The sequence below is a fragment of the Coregonus lavaretus genome (genome assembly GCF_964263955.1).
Source record: "Coregonus lavaretus genome assembly, chromosome: 25".
Classification (NCBI taxonomy): Eukaryota; Metazoa; Chordata; class Actinopteri; order Salmoniformes; family Salmonidae; genus Coregonus; species Coregonus lavaretus.
In genome coordinates, this window is record NC_140012.1 from 1,883,096 (window position 1) to 1,901,019 (window position 17,924).

The window sequence follows — 17,924 nt, forward strand, 5'->3', positions numbered from 1 at the left end:
AATGTGATTTGGATACATCTCATTATTGTAATCCTTTTCTGAATATTCGATGAGGGTTGTTGACATCAATCACCTGTATTCAATGGAGAGAGATGCTATGCTACTAGCCTCATCTCGAGAGAACTCTGATATAAAGTGTTTTATCTCAAACTTGCCGGGATGTCACGTGTCCTACTTATATCAGCACACTCGTAACAACATAAAACATTACAAAACTTGTATTCGATCAAATAAACCTCACTTGGCAAATAAGTAATTCATTTTATGTTGACCAAATTCGACACGCTCACATTGACCTCCATACCAAAACTCCTTGCTTGGTGGGCGAAACAATGAAAAACACAACCTGCTGGAGGGAGACAGATTTTCCGCCGAGTAGTGCCTCTCTCACTGCAGTCAAAACATCATGACACTTTGATCACATGATCTAGGACTCACTGCATCTTCAACTGCTAAAATGTCACATTTTGCAATATAGCTTTTGTGAATTTGAAAATGAGACTATAGAGCATTTTGTAATTGTTTGCATAGTGAAATATTGGACAGATATGAAAATATATTTTAGTGATAAGATGGGTAAACCTATCAGCATTACCAAATGTGATATTCCTTTTAATTTTACATACACACACAGTGACTGCCAATACAGTGTGAATTTGTTCATTTTATTGAGAACATTTTTCATTAAGAAAATGACGTTCATAGGTAAAAAAATAAAATAAAAAAATCCTAATCGATTTACAATATTATAACATCCCTACAATATATAAATACCAAATTACCAAAGTGTCTACAGTATGTCAAAATGTAACTTGTCTATAGCATAATATACTTTTTTTTCTGTGTGATATCTGTATATTGTTTTGTACAATGTTCGTGTAATGCAATAAATGAAGAAAAAATGTGATCACATTTTTGTAAAGTTCATGCAGTCGACATATAGGCGCAAGTCGGCAATAGTACTGTTTGTCCCTCTTGAGTTGACGTAGCCAGTATACACTTCCTCAAAATAGTCTGAATTCATCTAAAATAACTCAAGAAACTGTAATTAATTTTATGTTTTTGCCTAGGAGGTCTTAGTCGCGCAATTTTACATTTAAACAAAATGTTTGGCGCAGTATTTCTCAAGTGAAAAAATTTGCATGAAAACGAGTTGGTTGAAGACTCCATATTGTTGACAATTCACGGACGGGGTGTAGATAATAGCTACGAACTTCCGCTTGCCTCAGGAAGAAAATGTAGTGCACACACACACCATAGAAATCTAATTAATAGAACAGCCATGGATATCATGGGTACACTTGCAATGTCTGCCTGGTATTGTGACGCAATAATTTCCAAGGTAATGTAGAATGCTCATTTAAATTACGCTAACTGATGTGGCTCCAGCAATGGAATGTCTTTTTTTAAAATGTTAGTTGAGTTGTTTAAACAAATCACAGCACAGATTGATGGGTACAACTTCCTGCTTTTACGTCCTACTTTGCTCCTATGGGTACGCTTGCAATGGCCGCCAGTCCACCTATTATGCGTCATTAAATTCAATGGGGACCACTGTTCTATTCATTCTAGTTCTATGGCACGAAAAGCCGGGGGAAAAAATATTGCCGAAGACCAAAACGTCACAAAATGTCGTCATAATATATGCATGAACTGTTTCGGATGGGAAGCGCTGCCATGATAATTTAGCGAAACAGATGAAATGTAGAACACGGGCCTGTGAACATTGTCTTCATATGAATTTGCCTCTTCTGAATCAGTCGTTCGCATAGAAAAATAATTTTCTAAAAGCTCGAACAGCTCTTGACTCGAGTGTAGCAGGTAATCCATATTCATCCGCTTTAGATGCCTCACCAACCTCAGTCAGTCAGCACCGAAGTACCCGGATGGAACTGTCATGGCCGCCGTCGCTGACCTGCAAGGCTGAAGAGAAAAGGAAGGTAAATTAATCAACAGTAAACGTTTTTTCAACTGTAATTTTTGCAATGTCACGTGCTTACATTGCGTCGCAGTGAAGAATGTCTAGATAAATAATCTAACCATACATTTACATTATGAGGTGCTATTTCTCGAGTGGGTGCGGGCAAGCTCTATTTTGTATTTCAATAACCGGTTATTGTTCTTACACCAGTCGCAACGTAAAGTAATTATTTGTCATCAAGGATGAACTTGATTAGTTAAGTAACGTTAGCTAGAACAGTGTAAATTCGCAAGACAAACATTGTTCAATGCTTCCTTACACTGGTGTTGTATACGTCCGCGCGTTTCTCAAAGTTAGAGAAAGGCTCTATAGATGGGTTGGTTGTTTAGCAAAAAAACAAGAAGCGCGCAACCATGGTGCAAAACGGATGAGGTCGGCTTAGATTGTTGACAACATGTAAGCTATATTTTGTCTCCAATGTTTATTGAAAACATAATGAAATTTGCACAATGACTAATTGTTGTCTCTCAAATACATCGTTACAGTTGTTGGTTAACTAGCTAGTGAATTTTAGCCTTATTAGCATTGACATGAAATCAGTCAAAACAACTCAAAACAAGACATGGTATCAATAACAAGTTGAAAGGAGCCACTTATGATTCCCCACATGGCAGTTTCTTGTCGATCTTGCTAGCAATCTGGCCATCCAGGCTTCACAACAACAGGCTGACTTCTGCCCCATGGAAGCGTGCACATCGTTTTTGTATAGGCTACTTTCGGGATGTTTTTAGGTTCTGGGACGTTCAATTGAATGGAAATGGTGCTGTACTGAACGACCAGTTGAAAAATGGGGATGGGTTGGGGAACGATGTCAGCATGGACACTTGCCCAGTTCAAAACAACTGGGAATTCGGAACTCTCCGACTTCTGGCTTCCCTATAACAGGATGCCTGGGGAAGTTCCATGGCAGAAATCGGCTAAAGAGGGGTCAGAACCTGGTGTAAGTCAGTTTCCTCGCAACACGTCAAACCAATCAAATGCCTTGCTTGGCGGAGCTCCAAATGTACTCACCAGATTAGTGCCATAGGAGCAACAGTGCGTGAGGACCAAAAAATGTCTACAAAACAAACAAGGTTTTCACAGCATTTCTCTGTTGTTCCGAGATGAGCTAAAGCCGCAAAAAGAGAGGAGAAATAGTCGACAGTGCTGGCCATATCAATATTTAAAATGTTGGCGTTTCTGAGAAAAGTCAGCTAACCTTGTAAGCTACCTAGGTATAACTAACTAATAAGTTAGTTACATTTCTGTCATGATTATAAAGCCAACAAAATGTTAATAAAAACAGCATATTATTAACATAAAAGTTTATCTGTGTTAGCCCAGTCACTATCTTATCCAGGGTCAGTGGTACGTAGAGCAACCATGTACTGTCTGTGGGAACAACTGCAATAATTTTGCAAGAAACATTGCTAAAATGAATGAAAGAAAATGAACCTGATAAAATGTTACCTGTAATGCTCATCTCCGGTAGCCTAATTGTCTTCTCGTTATTTTCATACTGTAAATTACAAGGGTTGGATTTGCACTAAACAATTGTATGTCAGCACTTAAAAGGCATGTACAACATCTGGTACATGGTTTGCCTAATTGTCTACTTGTATCATTTTTAATTGAGAACATATAGCTTATCATGTAAACAATGTGAGTTTAGCTATTCTCTGCTTCAGATGACAGATGCCCATAAATCCAGTTATGCTATCATACTGTAGGCCTATGGCTGCATTGGTGATGCATGCCATATGATAAGCTGCCAAATTTACAATGATTACTGTACATCAAGATAGCTAGCTAATAGGAAGTTGTCTACCTGATGACATTTAATTCACTTAGCTAAACAGTGTGTACAGTTAGCTAGTTACAAAAACAAAATAATGGCCAATCTTCACTATTTTTGGTGGTAGCAAAGCGCAGCCAGCAGCCATGTGGACGAATGCAGGCAAGGAAAAAAGTATGTTTGTCACCAGAGCGGTTTAGAATGTGTTGTGACGTTTCACTTTTTCAGCAGGGCCTAAAATTAACTTTTTGTTTCACCAGCCACAGTGGCAGGTAGATAAAAAAATCTACCAGACATTAAGATTTTTTTTACCAGCCAAAATATTTTTTACACCATAATTACATAAAAAAAATGGATGACCATGCTTCGTAATGTTTCCAAAACAATAAATATATTAGTAAGAAGTGATGTGGTATATTGCTCAATTTCATTTTCTTTTTTTTTAACCAAAGTATCAGATAAGACAAAAAGGTTCAGCTGCCCCTTTAAGGGTGGGTGAGAGAGAGATTTCTCTTCGCTATCAGTTAAAGCAACAGATTCAAACTAACATTGAAAAATAACCTAGCTTGTGAACAAAACAATGTAAATAGCCAAGAAACATGAGGACAAAGTCTCACTTTGCTGACTTGAGTAAATTAGACCAACTTTTATGCCTGTGCCCAGCGCCTCAAAATGAATCTCAGTGCTTCACTCGGTGCGCTTGTTGCTGCGCGAGGTGGGATGTAGAATTCGAATTTCTTTGTGCCATTAGCAGCTATGAAACAAAACAGCAGAAATAATTTGAAAACAGCACATATGTTCATACTTGACTTTTGACTCTATTTTTATTCACAAATGTGAATGTAATGTTCGCACTGTAGAGCCCTGCAAATTGACATGCCAACGTGGCTGGTGAAGTAGACATTCTTACCCGCCAATACCTAAATCTACCCGCATTTAGCGGGTGTTAATTTTATGCCTTCAACTTTATGTAATCAACTTTCAATTTCAATAAATATAAATTGCAGACTGTCAGCCACACTTGATAACTTGAAAACTAGCACTTGACACTAGCATGGGCACAACTACCCAGACGGAAAACAGTCAAGCACATAAAACACAGGCACGGGCGTGTGGGGGGAGGATTTTTGAAATGTAACATCCAATCAAAATCTTGCCGCTGGGAGCCAGCAGACCATTCAAAGCGTTTTTGCAATAAAAAATTATCCAGACCTCCAAGGGTGGCGTGACAACGACATGATTTTGGAGGTATGGCAACGTGAGACTAAGGCTCAGGGCTGTCCCAGAGTAAAAAAAAATATTTGTCGACCGAGAGTCGTCTGTTCTTTCGACCAATTAATTGGTTGAACATTTAAAACATGTATTTTTCCATATACACTTAGGTTGGAGTCATTAAAACTCGTTTTTCAACCACTCCACAAATTTCTTGTTGACAAACTATAGTTTTGGCAAGTCGGTTAGGACATCTACTTTGTGCATGACACAAGTACTTTTTCCAACAATTGTTTACAGACAGATTATTTCACTTATAATTCACTGTATCACAATTCCAGTGTGTCAGAAGTTTACATACACTAAGTTGACTGTGCCTTTGAACAGCTTGGAAAATTCCAGAAAATTATGTAATGGCTTTAGAAGCTTCTGATAGGCTAATTGACATAATTTGAGTCAATTGGAGGTGTACTTGTGGATGTATTTCAAGGCCTACCTTCAAACTCAGTGCCTCTTTGCTTGACATCATGGGAAAATCAAAAGAAATCAGCAAAGACCTCAGAAACATTTTTGTAGACCTCCACAAGTCTGCTTCATCCTTGGGAGCAATTTCCAAACACCTGACGGTACCACGTTCATCTGTACAAACAATAGTACGCAAGTATAAACACCATAGGACCATGCAGCCGTCATACCGCTCAGGAAGGAGACGCGTTCTTTCTCCTAGAGATGAACGTACTTTGGTATGAAAAGTGCAAATCAATACCAGAACAACAGCAAAGGACCTTGTGAAGATGCTGGAGGAAACAGGTACAAAAGTATCTATATCCACAGTAAAACGAGTACTATATTGACATAACCTGAAAGGCCGCTCAGCAAGGAAGAAGCCACTGCTCCAAAACCGCCATAAAAAAGCCAGATTACGGTTTGCAACTGCACATGGGGACAAAGATCGTACTTTTTTGAGAAATGTCCTCTGGTCTGATGAAACAAAAATAGAACTGTTTGGCCATAATGACCGTCGTTATGTTTGGAGGAAAGGGGGGATGCTTGCAAGCCGAAGAACACCATCCCAACCGTGAAGCACGGGGGTGGCAGCATCATGCTGTGGGGGTGCTTTGCTGCCGGAGGGACTGATGCACTTCACAAAATAGATGGCATAATGAGGAAGGAAAATTATGTGGATAAATTGAGGCAACATCTTAAGACATCAGTCAGGAAGTTAAAGCTTGGTCGCAAATGGGTCTTCCAAATGGACAATGATCCCAAGCATACTTCCAAAGTTGTGGCAACATGGTTTAAGGACAACAAAGTCAAGGTATTGGAGTGGCCATCACAAAGCCCTGACCTCAATCGTACAGAAAATGTGTGGGCAGAACTGAAAAAGTGTGTGCGAGCAAGGAGGCCTACCAACCTGACTCAGTTACACCAGCTCTGTCAGGAGGAATGGGCCAAAATTCACCCAGTTTATTGTGGGAAGCTTGTGGAAGGCTACCCAAAACGTTTGACCCAGGTTAAACAATTTTAAAGGCAGTGCTACCAAATACTAATTGAGTGTATGTAAACTTCTGACCCACTGGGAATGTGATGAAAGAAAGAAAAGCTGAAATAAATCATTCTCTCTATTATTCTGACATTTCACATTCTTAAAATAAAGTGGTGATCCTAACCGACCTAAGACAGGGAATTCTCACTAGGATTAAATATCAGGAATTGCAAAACCTGAGTTTAAATGTATTTGGCTAAGGTGTATGTAAACTTCCGACTTCAACTGTAGACACATCCTATGTGTTTTAATCAAATCAACTATATGCACTTAGCTTGTCTGATGTTTTAAGTGCACTGTTTGATGAAATAATTAAGACACAAATGACTAGAGGGAGTCCGACTGCAATTGAATTGATTGTGCTGGCTGGACTCAGACTTGCTGTTTAAATTTTTTGTAACGCCTTTAGTACAGCAAAGACTAACAACAGTCTCATGCATTCGTGAATGCAATTGCCGAAATGGAATGGTTTAAGTATTATTTACATCGAATTACTCAAGGGTCGCTTTATTTGAATTTATACTGAACAAAAATATAAACTCAACATGTGAAGTGTTGGTTCCATGTTTCATGAGCTGAAATAAAAGATCCCAGAAATGTTCCGTACGCACAAAAAGCTTATTTCTCTCAAATTGTGTGCACAAATTTGTTTACATCCCTGTTAGTGAGCATTTCACCTTTGCCAAGATAATACTTCCACCGGACAGGTGTGGCATATCAAGAAGCTGATTAAACAGCATAATCCTTACACAGGTGCACCTTTTACCAGGGACAATAAAAGGCCACTCTAAAATGTGCAGTTTTGTCACACAAAACAATGCCACAGATGTCTCAAGTTTAGAGGGAGTGTGCAATTGGCATGCTGACTGTAGGAAAGTCCACCAGAGCTGTTGCCAGATAATTGGAAGTTAATTTCTCTACCGTAAACCGTCTCCCAACGTAGTTTTAGAGTATTTGGCAGTACGTCCAACAGGCCTCACAACCGCAGACCTCGTATAACCACGCCAGCCCAGGACCTCCACATTCGTCTTCTTTACCTGCGGGATCATCTGAGACCAGCCACCCAGACAGCTGATGAAACTGAGGACTATTTCTCTCTGTAATAAAGCCCTTTTGTCGGGGCCTGGCTCCCCAGTGGGTGGTTCTATGGTCTCCCAGGCCCACCCATGGCTGTGCCCCTGCCCAGTCATTAGAAATCCATATAATTTATTTCAATTGACTGATTTTTCTTTTGCATGTTGCGTTTAGATTTTTGTTCAGTATAAAACTAAAATGCTTGATTGCATTTCAAATCATAAATTACTCATATGCTGTGTGATGACATAAACAAATGAATGATTGATTGATACAGTAGCCTATATAAGTATTGAAATATAGGCCTAGGTAAGTTACGGTATTAAGACTATACAGGATGCGCTCTTAGGCCTACTGCTCATAATAATAGTAATAATAATAATAATAATAATAATAATAATAACAAGGAGATCACGAAAAAGGAGGGTTGTTATTATTATTCATAACATTGTCCTGACAATTTGGAACAGTCTAAATAACACTACATAAATTCTAAGTAATACCAGAGAGGCTGTTTATAACGAAAGTGTAAAGTCTTTATTACAGCATAGCAAAGATTAAAAACAGCGGAATTTGTGAAATTCTTTATCCGACATGTTGTGGTTGCGTGAGGCTTGGTGCTCATGGAATCAGTAGGCTATTAAACAAATACTCAAACAGGTAACAGTAGCAGGATGCCTTATTTCTGTAGATGTACAGTGCATTCGGAAAGTATTCAGGGACCTTGACTTTTTCCACAATTTGTTATGTTACAGCCTTATTCTAAAATGGATGAAATCTACACACAATAACCCATAATGACAAAGCAAAAAAAGGTTTTTAGAAATGTTTGCACATTTAATAATTAAAAAAAGAAAAATATCACATTTACATAAGTATTCAGACCCTTTACTCATTTTACTTTGTTGTAGCGCCTTTAGAAGCGATTTCAGCCTCGAGTCTTCTTGGGTATGACGCTACAAGCTTGGCACACCTGCATTTGGGGAGTTTCTCCCATTCTTCTCTGCAGATCCTCTCAAGCTCTGTCAGGATGGGGAGCTTCGCTGCACAGCTATTTTCAGGTCTCTCCAGAGATATTAGATCGGGTTCAAGTCCGGGCTTTGGCTGGGCCACTCAAGGACATTGAGACTTGTCCCGAAGCCACTCCTGCGTTGTCTTGGCTGTGTGCTTAGGGTCGTTGTCCTGTTGGAAGGTGAACCTTCACCCCAGACTGAGGTCCTGAGCGCTCTGGAGCATGTTTTCATCAATAATCGCTCTGTACTTTGCTCCGTTCATCTTTCCCTCGATCCTGACTAGTCTCCTGCTCCCTGCCACTGAAAAACATCCCCACAGCATGATGCTACCACCAACATGCTTCACTGTAGGGGTGGTGCCATGTTTCCTCCAGACTTGACGCTTGGCATTCAGGCCAAAGAGTAAAATCTTGGATTCATCAGACCAGAGAATCTTGTTGCTCATGGTCTGAGAGTCCTTTAGGTGCCTTTTGGCCAACTCCAAGCGGGCTGTCATATGCCTTTTTTACTGAGGAGTGGTTTCCGTCTGGCCGCTCTACCATAAAGATCTGATTGGTGGAGTGCTGCAGAGATAATAGTCCTTCTGGAAGGTTTGCCCATCTCCACAGAGGAACTCTGGAGCTCTGTCAGAGTGATCATTGGGTTCTTGGTCACCTCCCCCCGATTGCTCAGTTTGGCCAGGCGGCCAGCTCTAGGAAGAATCTTAGTGGTTCCAAACTTCTTCCATTTAAGAATGAGGGTGGCCACTGTGTTCTTGGGGACCTTCAACGCTGCAGAATTTTTTTTCGTACCCTTCCCCAGATCTGTTCCTCAACACAATCCTGTCTGAGCTCTACGGACAATTCCTTCGACCTCATGGCTTGGTTTTTTTTCCAGCTGTGGGCCCTTGTATAGACAGGTGTGTGCCTTTCCAAATCATGTCCAATCAATTGAATTTACCACAGGTGGACTGCAATGAAGTTGTAGAAACGACTCAAGGATGGTCAATGGAAACAGGATGCACCGGAGCTCAATTTCGAGTCTCATAGCAAAGGGTCTGAATACTTATGTAAATAAGGTATTTCTGTTTTTTTATTTTTAATACATTTGCCAAAATGTCTAAACCTGTTTTTGCTTTGTCATTATGGGGTATTGTGTATAGATTGCTGAGGATTTTTATTTATTTAATCCATTTTAGAATAAGGCTGTAACGTAACAAAATGTGGAAAAAGTCTGAATACTTTCCAAAGGCACTGTATGTTAAAGGGATAATTTGGGATTTTGGTAATGAGGCCCTTTTTATCTATTCATGTATGTCAAATATGTACATTACCGTTCAAAAGTTTGGGGTCACTTAGAAATGTCCTTGAATTCCATGAAAACATACATGAAATTAGTTTGAATAGGAAATCTAGCAAAATGCATAGGAAATGTAGTCATTGACAAGGTTAGAAATTATGATTTTTTATTGAAATAATAATGGTGTCCTTCAAACTTTGCTTTCGTCAAAGAATCCTCAATTTGCAGCAATTACAGCCTTGCAGACCTTTTGGCATTCTAATTGTCCATTTGCTGAGGTAATCTGAAGAGATTTCACCCCATGCTTCCTGAAGCACCTCCCACAAGTTGGATTGGCTTGATGGGCAGTTCTTACGTACCATACGGTCAAGCTGCTCCCATAACAGCTCAATAGGGTTGAGATCCGGTGACTGTGCTGGCCACTCCATTATAGACAGAATACCAGCTGACTGCTTATTCCCTAAATAGTTATTGCATAGTTTGGAGCTGTGCTTTGGGTCATTGTCCTGTTGTAGGAGGAAATTGGCTCCAATCAAGCGCCGTCCACAGGGTACGGCATGGCGTTGCAAAATGGATTGATAGCCTTCCTTCTTCAAGATCCCTTTTACCCTGTACAAATCTCCACTTTACCACCAACAAAGAACCCCCAGACTATCACATTGCCTCCACCATGCTTGACAGATGGCATCAAGCACTCCTCCAGCATCTTTTCATTTGGTCTGCGTCTCACAAATGTTCTTCTTTGTGATCCGAACACCTCAAACTTCGATTCGTCTGTCCATAACACTTTTTTCCAATCTTCCTCTGTCCAGTGTCTGTGTTCTTTTGCCCATCTTAATATTTTATTTTTATTGGCCAGTCTGAGATATGGCTTTTTCTTTGCAACTCTGCCTAGAAGGTCAGCATCCCAGAGTCGCCTCTTCACTGTTGACGTTGACTGGTGTTTTGCAGGTACTATTTAATGAAGCTGCCAGTTGAGGACCTGTGAGGCGTCTGTTTCTCAAACTAGACACTAATGTATTTGTCCTCTTACTTAGTTGTGCACCGGGGCTTCCCACTCCTCTTTCTATTCTGGTTAGACCCAATTTGCACTCTTCTGTGAAGGGAGTAGTACACAGCGTTGTACGAGATCTTCAGTTTCTTGGTAATTTCTCGCATGGAATAGCCTTCATTTCTCAGAACAAGAATAGACTGACGTTTCAGAAGAAAGTTATTTGTTTCTGGCCATTTTGAGCCTGTAATCAAACCCACAATTGCTGATGCTCCAGATACTCAACTAGTCTCAAGAAGGCCAGTTTTATTTCTTCTTTAATCAGCACAACAGTTTTCAGCTGTGCTAACATAATTTCAAAAGGGTTTTCTAATGATCAATTAGCCTTTTAAAATGATAAACTTGGATTAGCAAACACAACGTGCCATTGGAACACAGGACTGATGGTTGCTGATAATGGGCCTCTGTACGCCTATGTAGATATTACATTAAATCAGCCGTTTCCAGCTACAATAGCCATTTACAACATTAACAATGTCTACACTGTATTTCTGATCAATTTGATGTTATTTTAATTGAGAAAAAAAAAGCTTTTCTTTCGAAAACAAGGACATCTCTAAGTGACCCCAAACTTTTGAACGGTAGTGTAAATTGAAAACACTATGTTAAAATCACTGTGTGAGAGGATCCCTAACCTTGCCAACAGACAAAGCGCTATGAATGGATCAGGGGTTCACCAATCAGGGTGTTTATTGGTTCGGCAACAGTAACAAGGCATGACGTGTAATGAATTTTTCTTCAGACACATGTTCTTGCAACGTTCCAATGAAATGTGTCTAGAACATGAAAGGCATACTTTGGGATTTGGCAATGAAGCCTTTTATCTAGACTACTTCCCCAGAGTCCGATGAACTCATGGATACCATTTTTATGTCTCTGCATAAAGTAAGAGGTAGTTTCGCAGTGACTGGAAGTCTATATCTACTGGCATGCTAACAGTTACTATAGACTTCCAGTCATTGTGCTAATGCTAGTTAGCAACTTCCTTCAAACTACACGCAGAGACATAAAAATGGTATCCATGAGTTCATCTGTCTCTAGGGAAGTAGATAAAGGGCTTCATTGCCAAAATCCTGTAGTATTCCTTTATGTTCTGAGAACATGGCAACCATGTTCTGTGTATGTTTTGTGGGACGTTGATGGATTATTATCCTAACTCACAGAACTGGACACACAAATGTTCTTGCAACGTTCCCATGAAACGTGTCTAGAACATTATCTTATGTTCTGAGAACATGGTAACCACGTTCTGGGTAAGTTCTATTTGACTGTTCGTGTGCACATCACGCAAACATTCCTATGAAAACATTAGTTAACCCTTTAGACCCCAATAGAATTCTAGAATGCTGCTGTAGATTACTGAGAATTTTCAAGATAAAGCAAATTGTCTCACATTTCAAACAGACAAGGCTCAAACAACAAATGACAATTACAAGTTATGTTAGGTTCTAAATATACAGAGTAAAACACATGGACGACTAGGAAAAGCTCAAACCAAGTTTATTCACCCACTGCGTCAAACAGCTGCAAAGACAAAGACATGTTTACACAAGTACATATTATTTATACCCTCTAATGGGCGGAGTCAACTCCTTGCACATCTAGACATCAATACATCTCTGTTGCTAGGCAGTAACTTAACTGGTTCCTCTCATTGGTGTAGACATGGCCCTGCCTCCTATGTGTGTATGTCATAGGACTGTTCCTCTTCACTTCTTCATATGACCGGACCTCAGCCCACATTCCTCACTCCTCCCCAACTCACGGCTGTCCTACCTTATCTGTTAACTGAAACCAGACTGTGGCACTTCTCCTCTCCATAGGATACCTGAAATTTACCAATAACATGTTCTGACAAAATGTAAACTTTCTGCACTCCCCTCTCGTACTCAGTAGATTTCCATACCCTCAGTTCTAATATGAATAGGGATACTTCAAGTTTAGTAGTTAGTACCCAATAGTTAGTTGTAAAGAGCACAACCTCTTCTTTTAATATCACACCACACAAAGTAGGCTATTTGATTTACAACAATTCTTACTTCTGTAAAAATGCAAACAACTATTCAGAGAATATTTCAAAATGTAGATAACCTCTCAAGATTTAGTACAGACCAGGCCTGACAAAATGTAGAAATGGTAGGCCACTTTGACAACAATTCAGTGAATGCAACAAGTATTAGATAGAGACAGATCTAAAGAGAGAAGATACACAACAACTGTTCAGAGACTATTTTTAAAAAAGTACACCATTTCCCTATAAGATTTGTAGGACAAATTAATGTCACACTGTCACTTCAGTGTTTGCATTTAGCATACAACATGCCATGAAACGTCTTGACGTTCATAGATGGGTCAGATTATAACCATAAAGGCTATATAGGGTACACACACAACAAGACCCATGGTCAGATTACTTTTCATAGATGGTAAGAAGTCATAGTATGTGGCACAATGGTTTACAGATTCAACACATCATCCACTATTGTTTATTTAAGTAAAAGATTACAAAGATGACACTGTGCAATTTAGCCAAACAGGTTTATAATAATTCTTCATGTATTTCGATGGCCGTAGTTAGCTGGTTATTTTAGTTGGGAGGGAGTGTGACGATCAAGTAAGTGACAGCGTCGCGAGCGAAGCACAATGTTGCCTCCACTCTCGTTTTCTTGCCTGACAGACTAACTACATAGTTCACCAATGTTAGCTGATTAGTTACGAAGCTGGGCTAGTTTCCAAATGAATTGTATCAGTAGAAACAGGACAAAACAAGCAACTTGTTAGCTGGCTATTTAAATATCACTGCAACTCAATATCATATGCGTTCCACTGAGCGGGCATCTACCCTAACACGACAGCTAAGCTGTCAAATAGGAAAACGAGTCAATGTATAGCCTAGGGTTGGGTGGTATCCAGATTCTCTCACGCCAGGATTTACTCTATTACCGGCTTAGTACACAAGGTGGTGCCAAAAAAAGTATAAAAAGCCCATTGGGCGTCTATTACCAGAATGCTAACAAAATCAGCACAAGTAACAGCGAATTTCCATAGAAGCTGCTAGCTTAATACGCAGGAAAAAAAGATAAAACTCATAAGAAATATCTTCCTGCGTTTTGTAATTGCAGATCTAAAATGATTCTTATTGTAATTTCTGCTCGGCGTCAAACAAATGTGCTTCATTTGCACTTCTACACAGAGATGAGAATTCACAAACGGGCATTCTATCAAAAGACAACGCTCTGACTGATGTGTAGCTACTTTTCTCTGGTACTTTTCTCAGTGTAGCCAGCCTACTTGTCTCCGGTAAAATGCAAGATTACCTTTAAGCATTCAAAAAAAAAGAGGGGAAAAAATACCTTGCTTTTTCATTGTAAGCTGTACTTGTGTGGCTGCCAGCCAAATAGTGTTGCACTTCTGTTGTCATCTGATGACAATTAAGCTATTTTCTGCCGAATGTTTTGATCTAATGCATTTTCTGTGAAGGAAAACTATAGTTATACAACCCTGATCACTCTATTGAAGCAAAAAACATTGACTCAATATAAAATGCGACCCCTGTCCATACACAGCTGCTCCCACTTTCTTCCGTTGTGCTATTTACAAACAAACACGTGACTGGCTCAACTGTTCTGGAGAACTACGGTAAGCTTCATAATGTGACCTGTGAAATGAAGAACGCGATCTGCTTTATCTCTTAACGTGTTGCACAAGTTTGACTGCAGGTATTTATTTAAAAAGTAGCTACAAATATGAAAATGTATATAATTTTTTTTATAGAAAATAATTTCGACGGTATTGAAAAACCATCCTGTGGCTATTACCAAATACCCCGGTATACCGCCCAATCCTATTGTAGCCTATGAATGTCTGTATCAAGAAAACATGACAAACCATGACCTAAACCCAACAAATAAACACAAATTACTCTCATCTACATTTCCGTGGCTAGTTAGTTGGCTGTCTGTATGGCTAGCTAGTGACAGTTGAAGTTGAAGCTTCGCGAGCGCAGCCCATATTTACCGCCACACACAACTTTTCTTGCCTGACAGACCAGCTAGCTAGCTATAGTAAGCAGTTTGGGCTGTTTCCAGAATAAGTTACATTGGTAGAAACAAGACAAAACAACCAACTAGTTAGCTGACAATATACAGCTAAACACTGGAACTATTTCACTGAGACAGAGATACATAATTTGAGCTGCTGCTCTACAGCTGATGTGCTCGCCTGTACCAACCAAGTGATCATGACAGGACTTGCTAATCTGAGAGCTATTCCAAGTTTCACAGGATCAAACATTGACAACACCAAACATACAGTACCAGTCAAAAGTTTGGAGACACCTATTCATTCCAGGGTTTTTCTTTATGTTTACTATTTGTTGAATATACTACATTACATTGTTGAATAATAGTGAAGACATCAAAACTATAAAATAACACATATGGAATCATGTAGTAACCAAAAAAGTAATATAATATTTTATATTTGAAATTCTTCAAATAGCCACCCTTTGCCTTGATGACAGCTTTGCACACTCTTGGCATTCTCTCAACCAGCTTCATGAGGTAGTCACCTGAAATGCATTTCAATTAACAGGTGTGCCTTCTTAAAAGTTAATTTGTGGAATTTCTTTCCTTCTTAATGCGTTTGAGCCAATCAGTTGTGTTGTGACAAGGAAGGGGGGGGGGGTATACAGAAGATGGCCCTATTTGGTAAAAGACCAAGTCCATATTATGACAAGAACAGCTCAAATAAGCATTACTTTAAGACATGAAGGTCAGTCAATCCAGAACATTTCAAGTACAGTCGCAAAAACCATCAAGCGCAATGATGAAACTGGCTCTCATGAGGACCGCCACAGGAATGGAAGACCCAGAGTTACCTCTGCTGCAGAGGATAAGTTCATTAGAGTTACCAGCCTCAGAAATTGCAGCCCAAATAAATGCTTCACGGAGTTCAATTAACTGACACATCTCAACATCAACTGTTCAGAGGGGACTGTGTGAATCAGGCCTTCATGGTCGAATTGCTGCAAAGAAACCACTACTAAAGGACACTAATAAGAAGAAGAGACCTGCTTGGGTCAAGAAACACGAGCAATGGACATCAGACTGGTGGAAATCTGTCCTTTGGTCTGGAGTCCAAATTGGAGATGTTTGGTTCCAACCGCCGTGTCTTAGATACGCGGTGTGGGTGAACGGATGATCTCTGCATGTGTATTTCCCACCATAAAGCATGGAGGAGGTGGTGTTATGGTGTGGGGGGTGGTTTGCTGGTGACACTGTCTGTGATTTATTTAGAATTCAAGGCACACTTAACCAGCATGGCTTCTACAGCGATACGCCATCCCATCTGGTTTGGGCTTAGTGGGACTATAATATGTTTTTCAACAGGACAAGTATTGGCCAACGTACAATCGCTGGATAATAAAGTGGACGAACTAAAAGCACGTATATCTTACCAACGGGACATTAACTGTAATATATTATGTTTCACCGAGTCGTGGCTGAACGACGACATGAATAACATACAGCTGGCGGGTTATACACTGTATTGGCAGGATAGAACAGCAGCCTCTGGTAAGACAAGGGGTGGTGGTCTATGTATATTTGTAAACAAAAGCTGGTGCAAGATATCTAAGGAATTCTCAAGGTTTTGCTTGCCTGAGGTAGAGTATCTCATGATAAGCTGTAGACCACACTATCTACCGAGAGTTTTCATCTGTATTCTTCGCAGCTGTCTATTTACCACCACAAAACGATGCTGGCACTAAGACCGCTCTCAATTAACTGTATTCGGCCATAAGCAAACAGGAAAACGCTCATCCAGAGGTGGCGTTCCTAGTGGCCAGGGACTTTAATGCAGGGAAACTTAAATCCGCTTTACCTAATTTCTACCAGCATGTTAAATGTGCAACCAGAGGGGAAAAAAACTCTAGACCACCTTTACACGCGTACAAAGCTCTCCCTCGCCCTCAATTTGGCAAATCTGACCATAATGATATCCTCCTGATTCCTGCTAACAAGCAAAAACTAAAGAAGGAAGCACAAGTGAATCAGTTAATAAAAAAGTGGTCAGATGAAGCAGATGCTAAGCTACAGGACTGTTTTGCTAGCACAGACTGGAATATGTTTCGGGATTCTTCCGATGGCATTGAGGAGTACCCCACATCAGTCACTGGCTTCATCAGTAAGTGCATCGATGACGTCGTCCCCAGAGTGACAGTACGTACATATCCCAACTAGAAGCCATGGATTACAGGCAACATCCGCACTGAGCTGAAGGGTAGAGCTGCTGCTTTCAAGGAGCGGGACTCTAACCCGGAAGCTTATAAGAAATCCTGCTAGGCCCTCCAACGAACCATCAAACAGGCAAAGTGTCAATACAGGACTAAGATCGAATCGTACTACACCGGCTCCGACGCTCGTCGGATGTGGCAGGGCTTGCAAACTATTACAGACTACAAAGGGAAGCACAGCCACAAGCTGCCCAGTGACACAAGCCTACTAGACGAGCTAAATTACTTCTATGCTCACTTCGACGCAAGTAAAACTGAAACATGCATGAGCACATCAGCTGTTCCGGATGACTGTGTGAACACGCTCTCCGTAGCCGATGTGAGTAAGACCTTTAAACAGGTCAACATTCACAAGGCCGCAGGGCCAGACGGATTACAAGGACGTGTACTCCGAGCAGCTGCTGGCAAACTGGCAAGTGTCTTCCCTGACATTTTCAACCTCTCCCTGACTGAGTCTGTAATACCAACATGTTTCAAGCAGACCACCATAGTCCCTGTGCCCAAGAACACTAAGGTAACCTGCCTAAATGACTACCGACCCGTAGCACTCACGTCTGTAGCCATGAAGTGCTTTGAAAGGCTGGTCAATGCTCACATCAACACCATTAACCCGGAAACCGTAGACCCACTCCAATTTGCATACTGCCCCAACAGATCCACAGATGATGCAATCTCTATTGCACTCCACACTGCCCTTTCA

The 17,924-nt window shown here is 40.3% G+C and overlaps 1 protein-coding gene across 1 annotated transcript in view; it reads left to right on the forward strand.

Annotated features, from left to right (window-relative positions):
* Positions 1-1,624: 1,624 nt before the first annotated feature.
* The window catches only part of LOC311100335 (zinc finger protein 518A-like), a 33,369-nt gene continuing 17,069 nt past the window's right edge, over positions 1,625-17,924 (forward strand). Inside the window, exon 1 of the mRNA XM_084141220.1 lies at positions 1,625-1,940. The gene's annotated coding sequence lies outside the window, so the exon portion shown is untranslated. The remainder of the gene's footprint in view (positions 1,941-17,924) is intronic.